The 12541-nt window shown below is 41.1% G+C and overlaps 1 protein-coding gene across 2 annotated transcripts in view; it reads right to left on the bottom strand.

Annotated features, from left to right (window-relative positions):
- JAK2 (Janus kinase 2) overlaps positions 1-12150 on the bottom strand; it is a 1999562-nt gene extending 1987412 nt beyond the window's left edge. For both annotated transcript variants that reach the window (XM_069626008.1, XM_069626007.1), the window contains exon 1: positions 11991-12150. The gene's annotated coding sequence lies outside the window, so the exon portion shown is untranslated. The remainder of the gene's footprint in view (positions 1-11990) is intronic.
- Positions 12151-12541: the final 391 nt, after the last annotated feature.

Below are 12541 nucleotides of genomic sequence, written 5' to 3'. Positions count from 1 at the left end.
ACAAATAGACTTTTACGATAAATGCCAAGTACAACCTCAACTAGAACACTCATTAATAAAAGAAAAACACATACACATGTGAATCTTCTGTGGTACATAGTAACTAAATAGATGTGAAAAATTTAACATAAGACCCAACCAAACATATCAAAATAATCCCAAAACCCTTCTTGACAAGCTATTACAAAATCATATCTTATATGATCAAGAACCATACCCGCTGGTAAATGTCCCAGTGAGTTCCCAGCTAATTATTAGGGAATTAAGTAGTGTGGTAAGCTGCTCCGTGGCATAATGAGATGATCGCTGCTGTATGAGGGGAACATGTACCATCTCTTGGCAGTATGCCCTGTTCCCTGAAGCTGTGCGGACCCTCTGTGCCGACTGGAATGTTCGATACGGAGGGTCAGATAGGTTAAGCTAGGACCTTGTCATGAAAATTGGGTTGCCAGATATAACAAGGCTGCACCACCCCACAACGTATAATAAACAGAGGGCTGTAATGCTTTGAAAATTAACCCACACCCCATGGCTAATAACTAGTAATCAAATATTGCATGTGCAGCTCCTAAAAATAAATAAATCTTTCGGTCAGATAATTTATAGGTTTTTACTCGAAATTGTGAAATCAAACAGATTGTACAACAACATTATCCAATTTCTGGATTTTCGTGAGTTAGTAAATTTATGCAGCAATATTTATGCACATAACAAGATGTGCTGTCTGTATGACCATCAGTTTCACAGCTCAAAGAGCTTTTCCAAGGCAAAATCAAGAAAAATATGGACATCATACAAGTCCCAAAAAAAAAAGTTTGCCAACTCAAAGTATTGTAACAAAAATTACGCTGTTAAATTTCAATGTTAATATATTATTGTTATTTAACGGATTTTGAAAAATGCAATATAAACAAATACCTTCCATTGTCATCCATTGATAATACAGCAGAAAAAGTATTAAATGCTATAACTTCGCCATGGGTCTTCGCAATACACGCTTTCCTAAGTCAAAAAAGATTCAAATTTAATTGATTTGTTCACTTTCATTCCTGGTATCCCAAAACTCCTTTGAAACACTGGTATCACAAATACTAACTTCTATACTCACTATATTTGTTATGTTATGTTATGTTACTTTGCATTTATATAGCGCCTTATGTACCATTGGTATGGTCTTAAGGTGCTGGTAGGTTGAACGCCCTCTGGAACCGAAGTTCAAGTCAGTAGAGAGAGTAGAGAGAGTCAAAGGTGCTTGTGAGCACTGAATATGTGTGCAGTTGGTGTGGCATTCGTGTAATAGCTGCTTCATAGCGGTAGGTGTAGTGGTTGAGAGATCAGGGGTCTGGGTTCGTTCTGGCAGGTTTTATCCAGACCAATTCTGGCTGTGTTAGGCCTGAGGAGAACGCCTGGCTGGGGGGTGTGAAACCAGCAGTGATTAGTTAGAGTGATGTGGAGTATGAGGCAGATGTTGGTATGAGAACAGCTATACCGAATGGTATCATAGTATCTCTGTGTTCTAGTTGAGTGGTGGTGTAAAGATGAGAGTAAGCATGGTGATATGGTAAGACGGTTTACATGCTCTTTCAAAAGTTACATGCATTCCAAACCATTCATGTATGTCGCGCACTTCTATGCACTCCGAAACCGTTCCACGCACTCCGAAACCGTTCCACGCACTCGGATCTGTCCATGCACTTGGATAATTTCTGTGAATTCTAAGTTGTTTTATGCACCCCGTCCACATTTTCATCTGTACCTTCCACATATTTCACCCATACCGTTCACATGTTACATCAGTACCTTCCACTTACGTCCCCATTCCATCCACATACGTCCCCATTCCATCCACATACTTCGCCCTCTCCATCCGTTCTGCGCACTGGTCCATCCAATTGTGGTCAATATTGTGGAAAATCTCTGTTCCTTATTCATCGTTCCATGTGGATTCGCCATTTTGGATCCCCGTTTTTAAATAATGAAAGTCGTCATCACATTGTTGCGTATCTTATGTTCGACACCATGAAACAGCAAACCTTCTCTTGTAACTCCTGCGGTTTGCTGCTGCATTTCAGAATAACATTACCAAACCAGAGACTATCCCCTCTTCCAATATTAAGCAGATCTATTACTTATCTTGTGTATTCATTATTTAACAACAAACCTTACCTGTGTCGCATTATAATTAAAATTCCCCACGGTCAACTACTGTATATAGTAGTGACAATACAAATCCGAAAAACCACCCATCCTTGGAATTATTTAGTATAGTCTCAAAACATATGATATGTTAATCAAGAACCTACAATACTAGCTTTGATGCATACCCAAACGTGTAGGAAATGGAGTTTTAAGTCTATCTTAATATGCAAATCAACCGATGAAAATGATTACTTTTCCCCAAATTACCCAGACGTGTTTAACATGTGAATATTCTCCAGTGTTGATACATAAATATAGGTGTCATGTTATGATGCAATAATGAATTAATCAAATTCAACATATTGTTATATTACTCATCAATTTTCACGAAAAGATTTTCAGTTTTGAATCTTTACTTAAGAAAGTGCATATTGAGAGGACACATGGTGAAGTTATAGCATTGAATACTTTTTCCACAGTATTGTCAATGGAAGGTATTTGTTTATATTGAAATTTTCAAAATTAGTTTAATAATAGTATAATAAGATTTGAATTCAGTGTAATTTTGCTATTATCTTTTTTAGTTATCAAACCTTGAGGATCAGCTATTATTGAAGTGGGATACTTAATCTAGGACAACATCAGTACGAGAACACTTATCAAAGAACTTAGGATACAATACCTTTAATACAAAAGGTATGATTTTAATACTCGACTAGTTAATTTGCTTATAGTCTATGCCGTTACATAAATAGGTTCATTAATGGATATCCTTTTCTTTTTCTCTACCCCTTTCCTTACCGTTTTTTCTCCTTTTGGCTTGAAATAAGATTACACTACCTGGAGTTGGCAAATTATTGTTTTTGGGACTTGTATGAGGTCCATATTGGTTTGATTCTGCCTTGAAAAAGCCCTTTGAGAGGCAAAACTTAAGGCCGTAAAGTCGGCACATCTTTTATGTGTATGCATATTGCTGCACACATTTTATAACTCATGAAAATCCACAAATTGGTTAATTTCATTGTACAATCTGTTTAATTTCACAATTTTGAGTAAAAACATAAATGATCTGACCGAATGATTTATTTTTAGGTGGTGAGTGTGCTACAAAAAAAACATGCGTCTGTACGCTCTGACCTAGTGCCACTACCATTTGAACCTTTTTTATTCAAAATGAATGACCACATTCAAAGAAAATATTGTTGCAGTTACACAAAGATGTATTGTTCATTTGAACATTTGTAAATTGGCCATTCCATCTTGGGCACTGGTGCCCGAACGGGCCTTTACTGCCTCAAAGCCAATGGCCCACTCACCCACGGCAGCATTGTGGACGTCGGTCTGCTTACCAGTTACGGCTGCTGCTTTACTGGATGAGACTGGCCACCTCAATGTCTATCCATTTGTGGACAATTGGTCTGTACAGGTTTCCCTTTTTTGGCATTCAGCCCAACACTGCATTTTGCCAAGGAACTCACTTGTGAGACATCACGGGCTCCCTCCAATTCTGTGCTCTTGTCCAGTCCCCTTGTCAGTCTACTCTGTTGATTGTCCCATGTACCACATCACCCACATCTCAGTCCCAATCTCTCTGCACTGCAAATGTGTCCAGAGCATTTCTCCAACCTCCCCCCACTCTTGACAGCTAATATTTTTCTCCTCAAAGTATAGCCTCTTTGGCCTATCTTGACTGGGCTGAAATGCCCTATTTAAGAATGCTCTGCTTCGCTTCTGGCCTTTAACTCAGATGCATATCACCAGCAAGCGCTCCAGTCCCCCTCTACGACATGACGCATGATGTAACATCACACTTCAAATAAAAATAATAAGGTAGGATGTAGATGATGCAGTTACATTTACTTCATTTAGGGAAAACAACAGTGGGTACTACCCATTGCATAATTATCCAATGGTTAGCAAAGAAAGGGCAGTGCATATATGGAACCACCTCCCAACAATGTTTAAAAGGCTGGATAAAACAGAGCAGCAAGAGTAAGAAAAAAATGCTACAGTGTGGAACTGTATGCAGGTAACGGAAAGACAGTCCAAGCCCAGGAGTTACCGGTCATTACATTGTCATTTTGGGTAATCCCTGATCAAGTTAAAAACATTCCACAACATGAGAAAGTGTAATTTGGTGCACGTCAAGGCGATCATTTCCACATCTTCAATGTGGAACAAATTTCAAAAACAGCAAGCTAAGCTCCAATGGCCAGAGGGGAAAAACGTGTTCGACAGTGACTTCTCCGGTAAATATTATTATTATTTATTTTTTTAAAGGAGTACATTTGAAATAAGTACAGTGAAATTAGGAAAACTGAAAAGACAAACGGCATGAAAACATAACAGCAAGCATCTACTTAAGATGTTCTCCTGCCACTCAGAAGACATAATGGTGTTGTCTAAGCAGCAGTCAGCAGCAACTTCACAATCTAAAAGAAGTGCGTGCAATAAAGAAAAAAGTAATCTCCATCCTCAAGTAAACGTACAGGTAAAACACGGTATATGAACTATTTCACAACAACAATGCCAATGCAATAAGAAAAGAAAGCATGAATTGGCGTACATTTTGGACTCCTGGGCCACGCCAGTCGAAAGCATGTATGTGCCACGTCGAAAATATCAGGTATGGCTAGATTTGCCAACAGTATAAACCAAGCCTTGTTCTTCTTAATATGAGCAATGTCTTCTCAGACACGTAGTGCTTTCCCCACCTTCTATCGAAGTAGACTCTAGGGTGTCCATTGACCAGTCAATCGGTAGGTCAATGGACAGGGTAGTTACATTGCACAGCCAGGACGTGCATGCCGTTTGCCATTCTGAAATTCTAAAAGTTATACTTGGAAGTAGAACATTCATTGTTGAACCTATTGAAGATCTGATCTGTTAGAACTGCACATTCGATCTGTGTCGCTGGGGGATATTGAAACCGCAGCACACCTTATGCCATTTACACACCAAGACTAAAAGTGTTGTAATTGTTGTATTGTTTGGCATCACGGACTAAACTTACCAACTTACTCGGTCAAGGCATTGTATACTTTTGTTGTCTGTCAGCTATTCCCTGCCTGAAACGTGTGCTTGCATTGTAAAGTGTATTGACGGGCTGAGGGAACTATACTTCCCAGCTGCACTTTCACTGCATTTAATGAAACGTCAGGCGCTTCAGCGCCGGCGCTTCTGAGGCAAGCCGGTCTGCGCTGGTCCTCAGCGTCTCGAGGCCAGGGATCTCTGTTCACCCTACATGCGTCCCCGCTAGCCCAAGTCAGTCATGGGTTATTTAAAAAAACATCGAGCTTCTGCTCCAGGCAGAGTGTTCATACCACCTGAGTAAGGTACAGTGTTTCATAGATAACAGGAGGAACGAAATTGCCTTGAACCAAGGAAACATTACATGTCACCCAATTCCAGCATCCCCAATGCCACCCACTAAACTTACTTACCAGCTACAGAAGGACTCTAGAGAAACACACAAATGCACAGGAGTGAGCATTTGATTAGGAACTGAAGTTGACAACACCGGTCCAAACAATAAACAGAGAAGCTCCCCAATAAAGAGCCCCCTACTTTAAATTCAACAACATTGCTCCATATAAAAATAAGCCTACTAAACACCAGGTCATTAAATAATCATGCCCGGTGCCTTCATGATTATATAATCCAGGAGAAGCTGGACATTTTATGTCTAACTGAAACCTGGCTCCATGACCCCCTAGGACCAACCATTAACCTTGAAGTACCCCTGGGCTTTAGCATGTACTACAAGAATAGAGAAGCAGGCATGGGCGGAGGTGTAACTATAATAGCTAGGAACAATCTACAGCTATTCTCCTCACCTGTTCACTGTCAAGGATGTGAAATCCTCCTTCTTAAATTGACATTGACAAATAATAGCTGCATTAATATTATTGCACTCTACAGGCCCTCTTCTCTAATTTCCTACTAACGACAAGCTTGTTCACCTGCTCAATGACCTGAAAGGACCCAATACAGGGACCATTCTTATGGGTGACCTCGACAGATGGCGAGGTAACATTAAAGACAAGGACGCTTTGACCTTGGAGAAAGAACTGAAGTCAATAGGCTTCTCTGTGGACAACAAGGACCACACAAGTGCAAATGGAAACCAAATGGACTGGATAGTCTCTGGATAGTCTCTAGCAATGTGGACATCACGGTGCAAAATACAATCCCTTGCATTTGGTCTGACCATTTCAAAATTGAGTTCGTAATGACCCCTAAAGACAAATGTCAGAAAACTGGCGAACGCACCAAAAAAAGCACACAGTAGAAATTTCAAAAATATTACTTCCCTCATTTTAGCACAATGCATCACCAACATCATGGCCTGAGGTGTCAATATACAAAAACCAAACCCAGGAACTCATTGATTTATATGCTCCTGTGAAACCTAAACAGGTCAGAGCCAACCCAGGTCACCAAAAATGGTTTAATGCAGAAGATAACAACCTAAAAAGAGGAAGTTAGAAAGAAAGTGGTTAAAAGATCCATCAGAAATTAACAGGAAGTGGAGAAACAGTACAGAGAGAAATCGATTGAGATAAAAAGGAACTTTTTTAATGAACAAATCTCTGCAGTCACCAATTCCACACGCAAGCTCTTTCAGATATTGAAATCCGTCGAAAAACCGTTGTCCCTTTCACCCCCATTTCAGCCCTCACAGAAGGACTGCGTGAAGATCCAGTTGACCTTCGCTACAAAATTAAAAAAGCACGAGAAGCTATAAGCTCCTGTCACGTTCTCTCCCAAGTACAACCCAGCCTTGGAAACTCAGATTCCAGTACTACAGATAGAAACACATTCAAATTTAAACCCCTCTCTTTAGAAGATATGAAGAAGCTTCTCTCTTCCACTAGACAAACAGCCTGTTCAGAAAATATTTGGCCCCCTAAGCTTATCCTGGGAAATACAGACATCTTTGCAACCATCTTGCTTAGAATGGTTAATGTTTCCTTCAGAGACAAAAAAAGTCCCAGCAGCCATGAAAACAGTTACAGTCACCTCACTAGTTAAAAAAAAACCTGACCTTGACCAGCATAACCCATCTAATTTACGCCAGATAACGATTGTGAACTGCAATTTCTTATTAAAAATCTACGATAACGTAGCCACTAGTCAGCTGCAAGCATTTGTGGATGTAAACAACCTCCTCCACAAGCAACAATCTGATTTTAGAGGATCGCACAGCACTGAAACTGCTCTGCTTGATCTTCAGACCAGAACGCTCAATATCTTTGAAAGAGGAAAGGCCGGCATGTTAATACTTTTAGTTTGATCAGCGGCTTTTGACTTGCTAGACCACCAAAAACTACAAGAGGCCGTAGAACAAACAGGCAGTTGCCCTCACGATGCCATTGACTGGGTTATCTCGTTCATGGCTGACCAGAGCTCCAAAATACACGGGGGAGATCAATCGTCCTTGCCTCATCCTAGTAGCTGCGGTCTACTGCAAGGGGCTAGTTTATGCCTGCTGCTGTTCAACCTATATATGCAGTGTCTCTGCACTCTTCTTACCAATTATGGGGTGTTTTTCACCAACAACACCCAATTAGTTATTGAACTGAGCGGGTGCCATAACGTAAATAGCATCAAGATTGCTAATATCTACAATATCATTGAGGCCTGGATGGTGACAAACTGGCTCTGTTTAAACGGTAGCTGATCTTCAGCTCACCGCAAGCTAGAGCCAAATTTGATGCTGACTGTACATCTTTCTCTATCAGAAACTCCCAATATTTTGGTCTCTGACAAGGTCAAAACCTTAGGTGTTTACATCGAGGTATCCTTGGGAGCTGAGGCACACGCGGCTTACTTGAAGAAAAACTGCTGATACTACCAAAGGCTGCTTAAATGCATTAGACCAGTTCTGAGTGAAAAAAACTGTGCCACAATTCTTTCCAGAATGGATTACGCTAATGCACTACTGGCAACAAAGGCTGCATTGCGCAATGCCAGACTATTCAAAATAAAGCAGTAAGAACCATTAAAAGGAAAACAAGAAGAGAGCATATCTCTGAGGACGGAAAGTCACTTCATTGGTTAGCCTTAGAAGACTGCATCGCATTTAAATCAATGACTATTGTCCATCACTGCCTCTAGGGCTCGGCCCCAAGCTACCTGAAGGAGCAAATAGCTCTTTACAAACCAGGCCGATCCTTGAGATCAGAAACTCAAGGCCTGGATGGAATTCCTCGTGTTAAAAAAGCTAATTGGCTTGGATGCTCATTTGCCGCAAAAGCAGCTGGAAAATGGAACGGGATCCCTTGTACTGTAAGATTAGAGACACATTTTCAAATCTTCAGAAGGAAGCTGAAAACGCTTCTATTGAAGTAAATTAACCATCCTACTGTAATAATTCTTTGTATCTGCTGTCCTGTCTTCTTTTGTTTGTCTCCGTCGCTGTGTTCGCACCATGATGCCTGCAGGCTTTGGCGCGGTACAAATAAATAAATCTGCTTTGTGTATGCAGCCCAATAAACCTCCTAAAAAGTACTTTGTGTTCATTATTAGCATTTGTACACTGACATATCCACAGGTTTTGCAGCACTACCACACAATCAGTGGCCAGCAATCCAAATTAAACATTGCCTTGGTGCTCACAGAAGAAACAGATTACCGGCTTGAATGTTAGCGTGATCCTTTCCAAGAATATAGACATTTTGAGGGTCAAAATCAATTGTATTCTCAACAAAAAGAAACTACTAAAATAAAATTAACTTTTAAAAAAATGCCAGGGCACAAAAAAAACCTAATAATAATGAAGCAATAAGCCATTCCACATATAATTCTTTTGCTAAAGTAACAAATATTTCACTAAATGTATGCATTTAGAGCCCCCTTTAACCCACTGACCTGCCAACTGAACTTTACCGGTATACTGCAACCATGACCATATTGCACATGCCAAGGACATGATACTAAATCAGACATCCAGGTGTGAATGTCATGGGGGGGGGTTGGAGGGCTTTATAGCTGGTATTACAATTTAAGAAAGCAGCCTTTTAAAAAATATTACTCCAACTCAGCATTGTAGGATATAATTATTATGATATACTTTAATGTACAACTGAACGGGCAATTTCTTCAAAAACATTAATATAACTGGTTTTGGTTCACTCACAGTTTGTTAAAGGAAGTTGTCTGATAAATTTGGGTATACTACAAGCCTACGTGGTGCCTATTTCACCTGCAATCAGATTGAGGCTGGTTTGCTGCATTGGAAGAGGTCTATTAGTAAAGTGCCCATGCTTGTCGCTAAATGTAGAAACGACCTTCATTAGTTTGGGATATTAGGGGACAGAGCTAACTATAAGCAGAAACTATTGCATAATAGTACAGATAGGAAGAAATGGCATAGCGGGAGGTACACAGCTTGCAAGTGTTGTTTTATTATTCGCCCACCCATTGACTGCACATGGCCATGCTAAACCCGATGGCCATTCCCACCCAGTTAATACTCCACCCAAAACACCTCCTAACGGGAACTCTTCCAGCTTGCTTTAATCAAGCCTTACTATACATTTATGGTGGGAAATCCCAATTAAGACTAACTCAATAGTGAAATCCCTACCCTTTTCCGGGTATGGGTAAAAAACAAAAATTTTGAAGAAAGATGGATATTTTGACAGTACAAAGAGTATAATTATCTAGAAAAATACATCAATTTTTATAATTTATATTAAAAAAATACATTGCATCACATGAATTCATACATTAATATATATAAAAACGAGTCTGTGACTTGCTTTTTCCTTTTATTGGAGCTCTATAAAAAGAGTTAGTTAAGAGATAAAAGATCTCTACTTCTTATTGTGGTCGTTAGTTATACAACCTATTTTCTTATGGCCCTAGTACATTCATGTATACAAGGTGTGGCTCAACATGTTTCTGTTCGCTGTCTTTAAGTGAGGAACATTCATCAGGAGACAAGTAGTGGTCACTTGGTTATTCAGGGGTTCTGTTAATACTTCCCATCTTTTAGCTATGTTAGCGTTGAAACTTTGAACTGATCTAGTTAGTGGGTGTGCTCATGTGAAGATATCTAGTTGCAGCATCTCAGGATGACTTGTAATTAGTACACTCCTTCAGTTGCATCAGTGTGTAGTGTGGTTTAGAATTCACTAGCTTTTGATAAGGGTTAATATTTCCCTGTAGATGTCTTGTGTCCTTATTCATGTAGCATCCCAAAATACACTTTGTTTCAATGGGAAACGGGGTTCCACCTCTTAGTAGTTATCCATAGATTTTAGATCCTCAGTTCAGAGTGCTAACGCACTCAATTTCCCATCAAAACAAAGTATATTTTGTGGCACTACATGAATAAGGACACAAGACATCTATAGGGAAATATTAACCCTTCACAAAATCGAGTGAATTCTAAACCACACCCCACACACAGATGATTTAAACAAGCCTTACCATCAAATTTTGCTCTCAAGTGCCTGCCAGTGTTTTTTCAAAGCAGTCTTCTGAGAGTTAATGACTTAAGTGGTTTTGGAAACAGGCTACCGGTGTAGTAACAAAGTCTAAACCAAGTTTGCCTTCAGCCACTCGATTTAAAAAAAACACTGAGTGTCCTCCACTGAAGTCCTGTTAAAAACATGCATTGGCGAAGCCAACAGTTTTGGCTTGTGTATAAGTATTTGGCATTTGCCAGGCACTGCCATTAGACGTCCAGGTACTCACACCACTTTGCCCCTGCTACCATGAATGGCCAGTTTATACCACTACGGCAGTGTCTGCCAAGTGACTTTCCCATGCTTACACAAAAGCCCCAACTGTTGCCATAGCCAACGCTTGTTTTAAATGTACTCAGACTAAAGCCTAACATAGATACTGGTAAAGTTTGGTCTTGGGGCGGTGGGGGGATACAGCTGCCCAGATGAAGGAATGGGTGCAAAGCTGCATACAATTGCGCAAAGGCGAACGGAAACAAGGGCCCACAAATGAATTAGCACAAGACCTACTCACAAGAGCACGCAGCTACATCTACACAATGGCTGGCACGTTGCTGAAGGAGTATTGTATAGGTACAGCACACATACGAAGGTGTAGAGAACCCAAGGACTGTCTGGGCTTTGTACTATAATTGCATCAAAACAGAAACCAGCGTTAAGCAGTGCTTTAGCAAAAAGCTGCAAGGATTCAGCACAGCTGCCTGCTGAAAAAGGGCATAGAGGCACAGACGATAAGAGAACAACAGCATGTGTACAAGGCAAGAATACAGTATTTTAGGATAGAGCGCTGCACAATACCGAAACTATCCAAAATGCTGAATGAGCTAGGTCTGCAGAGCTGTGCCAGTACAACGAGCTGCAAGCAGCCGGGCATGCATGAATTTCATGTTCTACGAGTCGTGCAAAAACTTCAAGGGGTACGAGGCATGGACGGGCAAAAGGCGTATGCAGGCAAAGGCTCAACAGCTGAGGCGTGTGGTATGTGAACGATGGGAGTGACATGTTAGTGAAATTGCAATGCTGGATAGAAGTGTCGAGCATCAGTAACCTGTTCGTAGGTGTCCCTGTGAATCAACAGATCATGGACCTGGCAGGGGCAGATGCTACGGCAGGGGGAACGATCGTGCAAAGGGAAGGAGCCAGAAGAGGGTAGGGCGCACGAAACGGAGCATAGCATATCTATTCTGCACGTCGTCGTATGTAGTGTGGGGTCCGAGCACCCGTTCTAGTAATCGCAGTAACACAGCGTGGTGGTGGGGAACTGCACTGAATCCTGACAGCTTTTGACAGCACCAGCCAAGTGACCCCCATGGTGCCCCGCCCCCTATACTCCGTCACTGAACGTGCTTGGAAGCCTGGTGCCTCTGTACTCACCAAGGCACGTACTCCGTGCAGATACAGACTTCCTGTCCCTGTGTGCCACTGGTCCCAGCCACTTTCTACAGCTCGGTCAACGTCCTCCTCAGGCTTGCTAGTGTCTAGTTCCCATCCGAGAAACGGACCATTGCAACACCCCGCCTCCTTTTTTTTCACGTGACTTTGAGCGTGTTGCTCCATGCCATGCACGCAGCGTCGTACGTCATCTAGTCCCACAAGGTGCTCTGCACCCGCCCTAAGAGTTCGTCACTTCCATATGCTGTCTCCCAGAGCAATAGCAAGGCTCTCTGGCTAGAAGATCAATGCGAGCCTGTGGTGAATAGAATTTCCCCTACCGAAATATATTCTCCCCGTCACAAAGACTGAATTTCCCCTAATTTGCAATACTCCAACCTCTGGCATGTTTTAATAATGAGTTCCTTTCCTTCCAGGTAGAATGTGAAAAACTCCAGTCAGAAAAAAAACCTCTTCATTGAAATACTGCAGAACCCAGACGTGCCAACATTCTGGAGCCACAGAAATCAGGAGAATGTATTTTTCGCATATGA

Source organism: Ambystoma mexicanum, chromosome 6p, assembly GCF_040938575.1.
Source record: "Ambystoma mexicanum isolate Mex_15411 chromosome 6p, UKY_AmexF1_1, whole genome shotgun sequence".
Classification (NCBI taxonomy): Eukaryota; Metazoa; Chordata; class Amphibia; order Caudata; family Ambystomatidae; genus Ambystoma; species Ambystoma mexicanum.
The sequence above is the reverse complement of the archived record's forward strand: the minus strand, read 5'-3'. Positions and strand labels throughout refer to the sequence as shown.